Source organism: Ranitomeya variabilis, chromosome 3 (genome assembly GCF_051348905.1).
Source record: "Ranitomeya variabilis isolate aRanVar5 chromosome 3, aRanVar5.hap1, whole genome shotgun sequence".
NCBI lineage: Eukaryota > Metazoa > Chordata > Amphibia > Anura > Dendrobatidae > Ranitomeya > Ranitomeya variabilis.
Window position 1 is genome coordinate 70,215,749 of NC_135234.1, and position 15,250 is coordinate 70,230,998.

A 15,250-nucleotide genomic window follows, 5' to 3' on the forward strand; every position below is an offset into this window, starting at 1 on the left:
CTTCGCACTGACGAGGGCCAACAGCCCAAAACACCGTGTCTGCGAATTGAGATACTGATTTGGCTTTTATCCTAAGTCATATTGCACGACTCGTTAAAGGGTTGATTGTGACTTGTAGGATCGCTACTTCCAACAGGGGGCGCTATAGAGTTAAGTCCTCTTTTTCTCAGAAGAGGCAATTTGCATAAATGAAAATATAAATTTGAAGCCTCTGTTACTTCGGCTCTATTAATTGCACCATTTTTTCTTGCTTGACAGATGACTCCTTTGTCTGAAGTCACACAGCATAAAAGCTGTCAGTCAAGCAGGAAGAGGCGAAGCTGGGCAGGGAATAGAGCTGGAAGGACAGAGGCTTCAGATTTGCCAGTAGCTCTTCAGAGTCATTTGCATAGCAATTCAAATGGTAATTTTTCAGTAATGGATAAATGGACTCTCCATGTAAAGGTATGGCTGGACTTGTCTTTGAAAGACCTACATGCACATATCAATAGTTTAAGGTGAGAAATCCTGCTTTCCGATTCACTTTAAAGGGACAAAGCTTTTAACACAGAATTCAGTAGATTTATGTTTTCTAATTAGAAGTATTTGAAAAAGGTGTTATACGGTAATTTGATCTCCATTTACTTCATTACATTTTTCAGGAGGCGACAGCATCCCCTTAACGTTCTCTACATATGATTATTATGCAAATTGTCTCTTCAGAGAGGGAGAGAACTAGAACTCTAGTGCCACCTATTGGAAGGTAGCAACCCTACAAGTCAATGTTGACCCTTTAACGAGCGTTGTCACATGACGTAGGATAATAGCCAAAGTAGGAGAAATGATACTTCTTGGATACATACATATGTTTGAGTTATCTCAAAAGCCCAGTGCTGTGGATGACTTGGTAAGGCTAAATTATTTCGTAGACTTTCTTCAAAGTTAATGGTCCATCTTATGTACTCACTATATTGGTCATTTATAGTAGTTGCAATAATTTGTGTTAATTGTTGCTTTTCTTAAGGTACCGTTACATTAAGTGACGCTCCAGCGATATATACAACGATCCGACCTAAACTAGATCGCTGGAGCGTCGCTGTTAGGTCGCTGTAGAGACGTCAAACACAGCAACTCCAGAACGATGCAGGAGCGATCCAGTGACATAACGGCGACTCACTTCTCGTTCACGCTCCATGTAAAAACATTGCACGCATCGTTGCTTTTGCTGTCAAACACGACGATACACGCCGATCTAGCGACCAAATAAAGTTCCAGACTTCTAGCTCCGACCAGCGATATAACAGCAGGATCCAGATCGCTGCTGCGTGTCAAACACAACGAGATCGCTATCCAGGACGCTGCAACGTCCCGGATCGTTGTCGTTCTCGTTGGAAAGTTGCTTAGTGTGAAGGTACCTTTAGGACCACTTGGTATTGGAATTTTAACCCCTTCCTGACATCTGTTATAAATGAATTGTGCATGTTGAGTGTAGGTAGGAGTATGGAGCGAGCTTATGAGCTGAACACACACCACACCTGGCCAGGAGTCGGCACAGAGCAAGCATCTGTCTCTAAGGCACTTTAACAAGTTAAGTTTGGTGACTTTTTAACATCAGTATTTGTAAGCCAAAACCAGGAGTGGGTGAAAAATACAGAAGTGGTGACATTTTTCTGATACTTTTCCTCTGATTGTTCCACTCCCGGTTTAGCTTACAAATAGAGAGGTAAAATACTGACCAAATACTCAATGAGTGACCATGGCCTCACCATAGCTATTGTAGCTTGCTCAGATTGCTGCTTTTTAACCTCTTAAATCCCACTGTCAATCAGTAAAATTTAAGGGGCACCAACAAAGTGGTGTGCCAATTTGGTAACCCTTATCCGCTTGCAATGCGATCATGGGGTGCTGATAAATTGCCATGGCAGTTCATAAAAACATCGGCTACAAAAGAAAAAAAAACAATCCCTCATACAGCTATAAAAGAAAAAGAGAAGTTACAGGTCTCAAATAATTTACTACTAAAATATATATAAACATTTTTGCTGCCAGATTATTCTTACCAGACACACTAAACACCGTAAAAACAATATCCATAAATCAATGGCATAATGTTTCACTGCACTATGTTCTCACTTTTCAGTGCACACAGTAAAATCATTAATGGCATTCAAAACTACAAATTGAACCGCAAAAAAATAAAAAACAAGCCCTCATATGGTTATCATGGCTTGTTAGGCAGAAATGTCAATGTTGACAGAAGAAAAAGTATAACAAAGAGCCAAAGAATCATCTATACATGAAGAGGTTAATACACAAAGAGAGTATGTGTCATTCACCACCCTCCCACTACTAATAGTCCAGTGTGGCAGTTTTGGATGGAGGGTGCCTCTAACAGAATATACCTTACTAAAACCAAAGCAATTCAGTAGGGGTCAAAAAGAGCCAAATGAGATATCAAGACGTGGACGTATAGAAATAAACTTTTATTAATATTGTGTGTGACGGTGGTTACAAAGTATATTAAAATTACATAAATCCACAAATATAATATATAATTCGAATAACATAGATACCATTGATAGATCTCTGGATGAAGCATATATAAAGGCGAAGTCCTGTCTGACCACCGAACAGCTCACATCAATGGATAATTTATTGGAAAAACATATGGATCAATGGATAAAGAACATCCAGAATACTCAGAAGAATAAATTGGCGAGGGATCAGGAAGATTTGGCTAAAGGCAGGATCTATAGGTGGCGTAAACAACACTCTAATGAAACTACACGTGGTCGCACTAACTCAGCCTCGTCGAATCAAGCATTGGTGGATGTCTCTGGTGCCTCCTCCTCCGCCTCTATATCTACTTTGGCTTCCATTGACTCTACTCCAAAGAGAAAACGGGAACCACGCTATGCACCGATGAAACGTAATTTTAGATATTCACCAGAAAACCACAGGAGTAACTTAAAGGTGATTAATTTGAGTACCCATACACTATCTGAAGTAGAGATTAATGTTTTAAAGAAAGGTCTGACATTTTGTCCTACAGCTCAATTTGATAAATTTGGTGCTATAAAAGACCTACATTTATTTGCTAGGAAGCTTCTGTTTAAAAAACATTTTCATAATGAAGAGGTATCACAATTGTTCCCTACAGAGGCGGAGCAGGAGGCACTAGAGATCTTGGACGAATTGGCACAAGAACACAACGAACCGGTGGGAGGTAAGATCCCAGTCTCCATTCGGCCTAAGTCTCGCAAATTTCCCCCCTTGTCAGCATGTCCCATCATTGACATTTTCGTTAAAACTGTCAGCAAGGAATTCGATAAGATTCCACGGTTTCCTATTGATGACAACTTAAACAAAGATGAAAGAATAGCCATTATGAAACTGAGCAATATGTCTGATGTGGTTATTAAACCTGCTGACAAGGGGGGAAACATAGTGATATGGCCGAAACAAATGTACGAACATGAGGTATTTCGTCAATTGAGGGATGGTACATCTTATAAAAAATTAACATTTAACCCCTTGGATAAATTTAGAACCGAGCTCCTAGTGACTTTAAGGGAAGCCCTTGATGCTGATATCATTAATAAAGATTTATTTTTGGCCCTCCAAATTTCTGAGCCAACAGTGTCAACATTCTATTTACTACCAAAGGTCCACAAGAACCAAAGGATCCCACCGGGTAGACCTATCATATCCGGTTGTGGTAATTACCTTGAAAACATCAACAAATTCATTGATTCAAGGCTACAACCGCTGGTCGAAAATTTGCCATCCTTCATAAAGGATACGAATGATCTTTTAAAGAAAATCGATGGCCTACATGTGGATAGAGAGACCCTTTTGGTATCCTGCGATGTTGAGAGCTTGTATACTAAGATCCGACATCATGATGGCCTACGAGCAGCAGAGTATTTTTTAGGGGCATCTTCCATACCCACATCCATGAAGAAATTTGTGTTACAACTCCTTGAGTTTTCTCTGACCAAAAATTTTTTTCTTTTTAAGGGGTCACTCTACCTGCAGCTCCAGGGCACAGCAATGGGCGCATCATTCGCGCCCGCTTATGCTAATTTGTTCCTGGGGCTGTGGGAGAGTGACCTTTTTCACAATGAGTCAGTGTTGCCAGTGGACCGCATCCTTCTATGGGTGCGGTTCATTGACGACATATTTTTCATATGGCAGGGGTCTGTTGAATCTCTCCATACATTTATGGAACAGCTTAATTCAAATTCCCTAAATATTCATCTGACATATAAGTGTGACACCAGATTCATGGAGTTTTTGGATGTGGGTATTTATAAAGATGACAGTGGTTGCCTATACACTGACATCTTTCGCAAATCAACGGCAGTGAATGCTCTTCTCCATGCATCTTCCTCACACCCCCCAACAATGATCAGATCCATACCAATAGGCCAATTCTTGCGGCTGCGTAGGATCTGTACAAACGAAACAGATTTTGAAAAACAAGCTCTGGATATGAAAAAACGATTCGAGGAACGTGGGTACAGTAAACGCTCGATCAAGAGAGGATATAATCGGGCGAGATACATATCAAGACATGAAGCCCTATATGGGAATAAAACAGAAAAATCTGATCGAGTAATTAGATACATTACACAATACCATGGGCAGACCGAACTAATGAGATCCTATCTAACGAAGTCATGGGCCATTCTGAGGGCCGATCCGGTTCTATCCCAATACATTGGGGAGAGACCCAATATCACTTATCGTAGGTCACGGAACCTGAAGGACGAATTAGTTAAGAGCCATTATAGCTATAATTCAGTTATCCCCTCCTTTCTAACGGCAGCTAAGGCGACACTGGGCTGCAAACCGTGTGGTCAATGCGTTGCATGCCCCAACATTATAAGGACTGATTCATTTTGTAATTTTAATGGGACAACCCAATACAAAATTAAGCATGTTATAACATGTACAACGAAAACTGTAATCTATCATGCTACATGTCCCTGTTCCCTTGTATATGTGGGCATGACAACGAGACAGTTAAAGGTGCGTGCCAGGGAACATGTTCGGGGCATTATAGCTGCCAAAGAAATAGATGACCTGTCAGTGTTGAAAACCATCCCAAAACACTTTAAACTATACCATGGATGTGATGCGTCTCTATTGAAGATAACTGGTATAGATATGATAAGGACTAATGAGAGAGGGGGTAAAATAAGCACAGCTTTAGCTAAGAAAGAAACTAAATGGATATGGACTCTTGATACTGTATCACCAAAGGGCCTTAACGAAAATCTGAGCTTTGTGCCATTCTTGTAATAACCATCAGTATATTAGTGATTAGTAATTCCTTGTAGTTAGCTCTTAATGGAGTTTAAGTATTTAATATTTGATTTTATTAATTTTAAATATTTTATACTATTTTTATGGGGCCTTAATTTAATTAATATCTCTTTGTATGGTCTTTTAGTTTTTGGCTGTTATATTAATAATTTTAAATATTAATAATTCTTATTATATTCTCTTGTATAGTAGCGTTACTCTATGACACTATGAGGATGGATCCATGATTCACTTATATGATGAACTTACCTGATGTGGATACTGCATTGGAGAGTCTGGAAGAAGTAATTCATACCTATAGATGAGAAGAAAAGATCTATAACTAACCATATATATGTATATATAGGACAAAATCATCTAATGCGATTGGACATGAGCTATAATTATCCATAACTACGGTTTCAGTTTAGATGGATAGATGGATATTGTCATGATTAGTCTTATAGAGTATTGTTCGCGTATAGATACATATAAAATTTAAAATATTAATGTATTATATTATTTATTATATATTAAATGCTACTGTAGATATAAAATATCTGTTATGATTAATTAAGGTGTTGTTGTTTTTTGATAATTTTTTCTTTATTTATTTATTTTTTGATATGTTATACATTATTTCTTCTCTTATTATTTATTAAGTATTATTTTTCTATTTACTATTATTTTTAATTTTTTTCTTATGTCTTCTTTTCTAGTTACAGTCATGATACATAACTATATCACTTTTGGGTATATTTATATATATTTAGTACCTGTTATAATTACTACTTAAGTTTCACTGCTATATGCACTTAGTGAACAATCCTCCCACATTTTTCACACACTTTTTAGTTATTTAGCCATCAACTACCATAGAGTAGAGATTCTGTTTCATTGTATTGCTGTTCTCACACCGCGCCCCTGTTGGTGCGCTTGCGCGGTCTGTGTCCTGAGGTTTCGGCTTCCTGCGTCCATGTATCTAGGTAACGCTGGGTACTCCGGCCCCATGCGACCGATCATGTGACGTAGGGGCCGGAACTTCCGGTCCTCCGGACTGCGCATGCGCCGCACATAATCGGGCCGCGGCGGTCAGAATAAAGACACTATAAAAAGCCCCCCATATTACCACCTAACTATCCCCCTGAAGAAGGATATATTGAATCCGAAACGCGCGTCGGGAGAAGCGCAGGTCCAGGATTCAGCCCCCGCAGGTATAAATTAACATATAATTGCTGACACCACTGTTTTATAATTTGCTATCTCCAACATCGTATTAGGCACTTTTGTTGGTATATTTTTGTGCTATTCACATTTTCTGCACTGTCACTTTATGCAGTGATTCGTATCAACTTATAATCCTGAGTGGTTTGATTTGGCACTTATACACTTTTAATTATGTTATTGAGTTGAACTTAGCAATGCCACTTTAAAATTTGACTTGGCATTGGGGCACTTTTATATTTTTATATTTTTTGTATTATTGTTGTTCTCTTTGAGTTGGACTTGGCAGAGATACTTTTAATTACATGGTGCCAGCATAATCTAAGACATCCTGTTATTACAGTGGGGCTGTAGTTAGGAGTGATATTTCACTCTTTCATCCTGATCTTCCTGGTGCAGCGCATTTTTTGTTTTTAATCATCAATGTTTATATACGGTTTTATATTTGTGGATTTATGTAATTTTAATATACTTTGTAACCACCGTCACACACAATATTAATAAAAGTTTATTTCTATACGTCCACGTCTTGATATCTCATTTGGCTCTTTTTGACCCCTACTGAATTGCTTTGGTTTTAGTTTGGTTACTGCTGTGGTTTCCACAGTGAATTGTTACACAGTGCACGGGGGTGACGCATATGAAATTTCTCTCTTCACATATATAGATATATGAATAGGAATGTGAGTTATTTTTGAAATTTATCCTATGTTACTGTGTGACTTATATTCAGAATATACCTTGCAGAGTTTTAGACAGTTTATAACCATAACTACCTATAGTGGACTAGTCTTTAGTATTCTACCAATACACTGTGTGCAGAATTATTAGGCAAGTTGTATTTTAGAGGATTATTTTTATTATTGGTCAACAACTATGTTCTCAATCAACCCCAAAGACTCATAAATATCAAAGCTTAATATTTTTGAAAGTTGGAGTGTTTTTTTTAGATTTGGCTATCTTAGGAGGATATCTGTTAGTGCAGGTAACTATTACTGTGCAAAATTATTAGGCAACTTAATAAAAACCAAATATATTCCCATCTCACTTGTTTATTTTCACCAGGTAAACCAATATAACTGCGCAAAATTTAGAAATAAACATTTCTGACATGCAAAAACAAAACCCAAAAAAATGAGTGACCAATATAGCCACCTTTCTTTATGATGACACTCAGCAGCCTTCCATCCATAGATTCTGTCAGTTGCTTGATCTGTTTACTACCAACATTGTGTGCAGCAGCCACCACAGCCTCCCAGACACTGTTCCGAGAGGTGGACTGTTTTCCCTCCCTGTAGAGCTCACATTTTATGAGGGACCAAAGGTTCTCTATAGGGTTCAGATCAGGTGAACAAGGGGGCCATGTCATTATTTTTTCTTCTTTGAGACCTTTACTGGCCAGTCAAGTGTGGAGTAGTTGGAGGCATGTGATGGAGCATTGTCCTGCATGAAAATCATGTTTTTCTTGAACGATACCGACTTCTTCCTGTACCACTGCCTGAAGAAGTTGTCTTCCAGAAACTGGCAGTAGGTCTGGAAGTTGAGCTTCACTCCATCCTCAACCCGAAAAGGTCCCACAAGTTCATCTTTGAAGATACCAGCCCATACCAGTACCCCACCTCCACCTTGCTGGCGTCTGAGTCGAAGTGGAGCTCTCTGCCCTTTACTGATCCAGCCTCTGGCCCATCCATCTGGCCCATCAAGAGTCACTCTCATTTCATCAATCCATAAAACCTTTGAAAAGTCAGTCTTAAGATATTTATTGGCCCAGTCTTGACGTTTTATCTTATGTTTCTTGTTCAAAGGTGGTTGTTTTTCAGCTTTCCTTACCTTGGCCATGTCCCTGAGTATCGCACACCTTGTACTTTTTGTTATTCCAGTAAGGTTGCAGCTCTGAAATATGGCAAAACTGGTGGCAAATAGCATCTTGGCAGCTTCACGCTTGATTTTCCTCAATTCATGGGCAGTTATTTTTTGCGCCTTTTTTGCCCAACACGCTTCTTGCGACCCTCTTGGCTATTTGCCATGAAACGCTTGATGGTTCGATGATCACACTTCAAAAGTTTGGCAATTTCAAGACTGCTGCTTCCCTCTGCAAGACCTCTCACAATTTTGGACTTTTCAGAGCCCGTCAAATCTCTCTTCTGACCCATTTTGCCAAAGGAAAGGAAGTTGCCTAATAATTAAGCACACCTTATATAGGGTTTTGATGTCATTAGACAACACCCCTCCTCATTACAGAGATGCACATCACCTGATTTACTTAATTGGTAGTTGGCTCTCAAGCTTGAACAGCTTGGAGTAGGACAACATGTATAAAAAGTATCATGTGATCAAAATACAACTTGCCTAATAATTCTGCACACAGTGTATATAGACCTCAAGAAAGTCATGGCTGTCATGTCATAACCTGAAATTCATGGGCCCCAATGCAAAAACTCCAACTGGGCCCCAATTGTTGCAAGTCTTTAACCCCTTCACCCCCACGCCTGTTTTCACCTTCATGACCAGGAAAATTTTACAATTCTGACCACTGTCACTTTATGTGATAATAACTCTGGAATGCTTCAATGGATCCCACTGATTCCCTGAGATTGTTTGTCTGTGACATATTGTACTTCATGATAGAAATTTTATCGCTTCGATATGATTTGCGCTTGTGAATAAAATCAGAAATTTGGTGAAAATATTTACACTTTTGCAAGTTTCAAACTTTTCATTTTTATGACCTTAACCCATTTACCCCCAAAGGTGGTTTGCACGTTAATGACCAGGACAATTTTTACAATTCTGACCACTGTCACTTTATGAGGTAATAACTCTGGAATATCAATGGATCCCGGTGATTCTGACAATGTTTTTTCATGACATATTGTACTTCATGATAGTGGTAAAATTTGGGGGGCACGGCAGACCTCGGAAGTTAAGGAACGCCATATGACTTTTTGAATGCAAAATTTGCTGGAACAATTAGCAAATACCGTGTTGCATTTGGAGAGCCCCTGATGTGCCTAAACAGTGAAAATCCTCCACAAGTAACAACATTTTGGAATCTAGACCCCTCAAGGAACTGATCTAGATGTGTGTTGAGCACATTAAACCCTCAGGTGCTTCACAGAAGTTTATAATGTTGAGCAGTAATAATCAAATTTTCCCCACAAATATGTTTTAGCACAAAATATTGCATTTTCATAAGGGTAATAAGAGAAATTGCACCATACAATTTGTTGTGCAATTTCTCCTAAGTACGCCGATACCCAGCATGAAGGAGAAAACTGCTGTTTGGGCACACGGCAGGGCTCAGAAGTGAAGGAGCATCATTTGACTTTTTGAATGCAAAATTTCCTGGAATCATTAGCGGACATCATGTCCCATTTGGAGAGCCCCTGATGTGCCTAAACAGTGGAAACCGCCCCCAAGTGACCACATCTTGGAAACTAAACACCTCAATGAATGTATTTAGATGCGTGGTGAGCACCTTGAACCCCCAGGTGCTTCACAGAAGTTTATAACGTTGAGACGTGAAAATATAAAAATCACTTTTTCCCCACAAAAATGTTATTTTGGCCCACAATTTTGCATTTTCATAAGGTGTAACAGGAGAAATTGCACCATACAATTTGTGGTACAATTTCTCCTGAGTATGCTGATATCCCATATATGGCGGAATACTACTTTTGAGGCACAGTGCAAAACTCAGAAGAGAAGAGGCGCCATATTGGAGTTCAGATTTTGCTGCATTGTTTGAGGGTGCCATGTCACATTGGCAAAGCCCCTGAGGTGCCAGAAAAACAGAAATCTCCTACATGTGAACTCATTTTAGAAACTAGACTCCCCAATGAGTTCATCAAGTGGTGCAGTGATCTTATTGACATCACATGTGCCTCACAGAATTTTATACTATTGAGCAGTGAAGAAATAATAAATTACATTTTTACTACTAAAAAGTTGTTTTAGCCCCAAGTTTTTAATTTTTCTAAGGGCTAACATGAATTTTTTTTTACATCAAACTGAGGTACATTTTTTCCTTAGTGTGCCAATACCCTACATGTAATCAGGAAATATTTTTCAGGCACAGTGCAAAGCTCAGAAGCCAAGGAGCGCCAGATTTTACTGTTATGGTTTGCAGTTACCATGACCCACTGGGAGAGCTCATGAGGTGCCAGAAGAGCAGAAACCTCAAATAAGTGACCCCATTTTACAACCACCTCTCAATGAATTCATCTAAGGGTGCAGTGATCATACTGACACCACGGATATGTCACAGAATTTTATACCATTGGGCAGAGAAGAAAAAATAATTACATTTTTACCAACAAAATTTAGTTTTAGCCCCAGATTTTACTTTGTCACACAAGAAGTGAGAAAACTGGCACCAAAATTCGTCCTACAATTTCTATTGAACGTGGCAATACCCCATATGTGGCTGTACAGTACTACTTAACCATACAGAGAGACTCGGGAGGAACAGAGCTCTATTTGCCTCCTGGAGCTGTCACGGGGAGACTAGGTGGGCAAGAGCTAATAACCCGGGCCCCTGCAATTTCCCTCAGACTAGGGAAATCCTGACTGACCCTCTACCTAGAGTTTACACTGATGGTGTGCATGTCTAGGCCTCGACCCTCGCCCTGTTTCAACCCTAGGCTGAAACCACCGCCCACCACCCAGTGAAAAGATCATACACCAATACCCACAGTTAGAACAGACAAGGATAATGAAAAATATACACCACGCCGCAGTCACTCAGGAATACACTATAAATGCGCAGGGCAAAATAAATACAAATATAGGAAGGAGAAAATAAGACAAAGGGAAATACACCACCAGCAACGATACTCCAACTACTAGCTCACCACTCCAGACCGAGATAACAACGCACAAGACAGAAGCTATAATCGGCGACGCCCAATGTTCAGGTGAACTATTTAAAGGCAATGGGCGTGGCCCAGCTTCCAATCCGAGCATCAGGTAAATTAACCCCGGACCAGCTAGATAAAATCTAGCCGACGCCAATGAGCGCATAGTGGTCAAAAGCGGAATTACCGCTGTCTGTCGAATGACCTGGTCTGAACAGCGTCCGACATGACAGGAGCGCAGATGTTCCTATAACAGTTTGCAGAATCCATATACACAGCCCCTAATTCCTAGAAGGGCAGAATCCCCGCTCAAGTGACCCCATATTGGAAATTATACCCCTTGGGGAATTTATCTACAGGTGTAGTGACAATTTTGACTCCATGGGTGTTTTCCAGAAATAGGCATCAATGAATGTTGCCGAGTGAAAATTGCAAACTGCCATTGTAGTGACCAGTACGCTGTAGTGACCAGTACGTTGTAGTCACCAGTATGTTATGCCCAGCCCGTGCTTCTGGGGGCATGCACAACATAAGTTAGGTGGGCTCTCATCGCTTCAAAAATGCCAAAAGTCGATGCAATATGTGATATAGGTAGAGTGTGGGGCTCAGAAGGGAGGGAGGTATTTGGATTTGACAGTGGAGAATTTGCTGAATTTCTTTTGGCAGGTGAGGAGCCACTTTTCCAGAGACTTTGTACTACCAAGTAACATGGAATGACACACATGGGTGAGGATTTGATTTTTTGTGGATTGAATTGAAGCTTTTATTGGGAACATTTTACATAATGTTTGGGATCACATTTATCCAGCACGCTACGCTGACCACTTACTTTGGGGTTTCCCTATAAATCTCTGAGTGACGTGATTCAGAAGAAACCCCTGAGGGATCAGTTCACTATAATGAGGCAGCAAAATTACTCTGGACTCCATCTGGCCTCTGTTCAGCGGTGTCCTTTTTTTCAGAAGTGCACAAAACAGTGACCGACGGCACTTTTATGTCATCCTAAAAAGAGACGCACATCGCCGGATCACAGGTCAGATGGCGTCCACAATGCCTCCATCTGCTTCATTATAGGGAATCTTCCTCCAGAAGTTCCATCTGAATCATGTATTTTAGAGATTTACACGGAAACGCCGGTGTAAGCCGGTGTAAGCGCTCAGTGCAGAGCGCAGGATAAATGCGCGCCAAGCCTTACTGCGATCTTTGGGAGGCAGAATGAATTTTTTGGCATTTTTACACAATAAAAACTATTTTATAGAAAAAATCATTCTTTTTGCATCGCTTTATTCTGAGAGCTATAACTTTTTTATTTTTCTGTTGATGGAGTGTATAGCTGCTTATTTTTTTGTAAGACAAGATGACGTTTTCAGCGGTATCAAGTTTAATTATAGCTGTCTTTTTTATTGTGTTTTATTCCACTTTTTGTTCAGCGGTATGATAATAGAGCATTTTTTTTGCCTTTTTATGGTGTTCTCTAAAGGGGTTAACTAGTGGGACAGTTTTACAGCTCGGGTTGTTGCGGACACGGCGATACCGAATATGTGTAATTTTATTGGGTTTTTTCAATATTTATTTTTGGATACAATATGTTGATTTTTTTATTATAATTTTTTATATTTTTACAATTATTAAAAAAAAAATACTTTTTATTAACTTTGTCCCAATATGGGATTATAATTTTTAGCAGGCTCGTCGCTTGTACAGCATGGGGATGCAGGAGCATCCCCATGTTGCATAAACTGTCAACTGTGCACTGACAGAGAAAGTTGCTGGTCATGACAACATTGGGTCACCATGGGAACGATCGGGACCCCACGTCATGCCGAGATGTCTCCGATCCAAAGGCAGAAGGGCTGTCAGCCTTCTTAGGCTATGTGCACACGTTGGGAATGGGGTGCAGAAATTTGGGGTGCACAAAATCTACATCTCCTGGCAGAATCCGCAGGTGCAGATTTGCCGCGGATTTTCTGCGGTTCTTACCACTGTGGATTTCTATAATGGAAGGGTGCAGAACCGCACAAAAGAAGTGACATGCACTTCTTTTAAATCTGCAGCGTTTCCGCACAGATTTTACCGCACCATGTGCACAACTCTTTTTTTTTCACATTGATTTACATTCTACTGTAAATGACAGTGCAGATCTGCAGCGTTTCTGCGCAGAAATTAACACTATTTAAAAAGGTGAAGTGCTTTTTTTCAGCTCAGGAGTAGGAGCAATCAGACGCTGCGGTCTTCGGGCTCCTTTCTGGTAAAGTAACTCCAAGACACTCATCTTTCCTGAAAACGATAGTAATGGTGAAACATGCTGGGGAGGCAGCTGGTCTTTTTTTTAATAAGCATTAGTTGTCAGTTGGTCATTATTAAGCAATTGAAATGTTGGCCCAGGGTCACACGATGCATTGATAGTTATTAATAGTCCTGAGACACACAATGGAGCTATCCTAATCTGGTTATAATGATTAATTGGCTGAAAATTAGGGGCAATTAGAATAGCATACCATTAGTTAATGAGATGAGTTTATACCCCAGTAGGCAAGACCAGTATACTGATGGGATATCTCAGTGAGTCCATTCCTGTTGGTACATCCGTATCTTAATATTATATTGGCCCCTCCCTACTGCCCTCCAGTCAGCGCCCACATAGCGTTTTAGCAGTCCATTAAACAGACTGCGTTACACTGCGGCATAACGCGGTGTAACGCAGTCCGTTAATGCTATTAACCCTGAGTGACCAACTTAAAGTGACCGCTACATCATCACGGGTTATTGCCGCAAGGAATTACTGGGAACGGAGCGTCGCGAGGAGCATCGCTAAACGCCTGGGCTGGATCCGGGGGCCACCGGAAGATGAGTATATAACTTTTTTATCTTTATTAACAGGGATATGGTGCCCACATGGCTATATACTACGTGAGCTGTGTTACATACTGCGTGGGCTGTGTTACATACTGCATGGGCTGTTATATACTACTTCGCTGTGCTATATACTATGTGGGCTGTGTTATATACTGCGTGGGCTGTGCTATATACTACGTGGCTGTTATATACTGCGTGGGCTATTATATACTACGTCACTGTGCTCTACACTACGTGGGCTGTGCAATATACTACGTAGCTGTGCAATATACGTGGCTGTGCTATATACTACGTGGGCTGTTATATACTGCGTGGAATATGCTATATACTACGTGGGCTGTGCTATATACTATGTGAGCTGTTATATACTGCGTGGGCTGTGCTATATACTACATGGCTGTGTTATATACTTTTGTAGCTATGCTATATACTACGTGCCTGTGCTATATACTACATGGCTGTGCTATATACTACGTGCCTGTGCTATATACTACGTGGCTGTGTTATATACTAAGTAGCTGTGCTATATACTACGTGCCTGTGCTATATACTACGTGGGCTGTGTTATATGCTACGTGGGCTGTGAGACTCTTTCGCCCTGGGCCCTTAAAAACCTGCAGCTGGCCCTGGCTTCACTGATTGGTCGCAGTCGACCGGCCATGAACAATCAGCAACAGGCGCAGTCCGGCCGAGAATTGGTGCGGGATTTGAACCACGCTTCGCTAATTGGTCGCGCTCGGCCGGCCAAATCCTGTGTATTCATTGCATTATTCTCAAATCTTCATAAATAAACTACATACTTATTCTAGAATACCAAATGCGTTAGAATCAGGCCATCTAGTTAAAAATAAGAAAACAGATTTAGGCTATGTTCACAAGTTGTGTTTTTTTATGCAAATTTTTAGCTGCGTTTTACAGTACCAGCAAAGTTTATGGTGTTTCAGAAATGTCATGCACACAGCTTTTTTTTTGTTCTCAGTATTTTGTGCAATACATTGTTTTTTGCAAAATGCAGCATATCACCT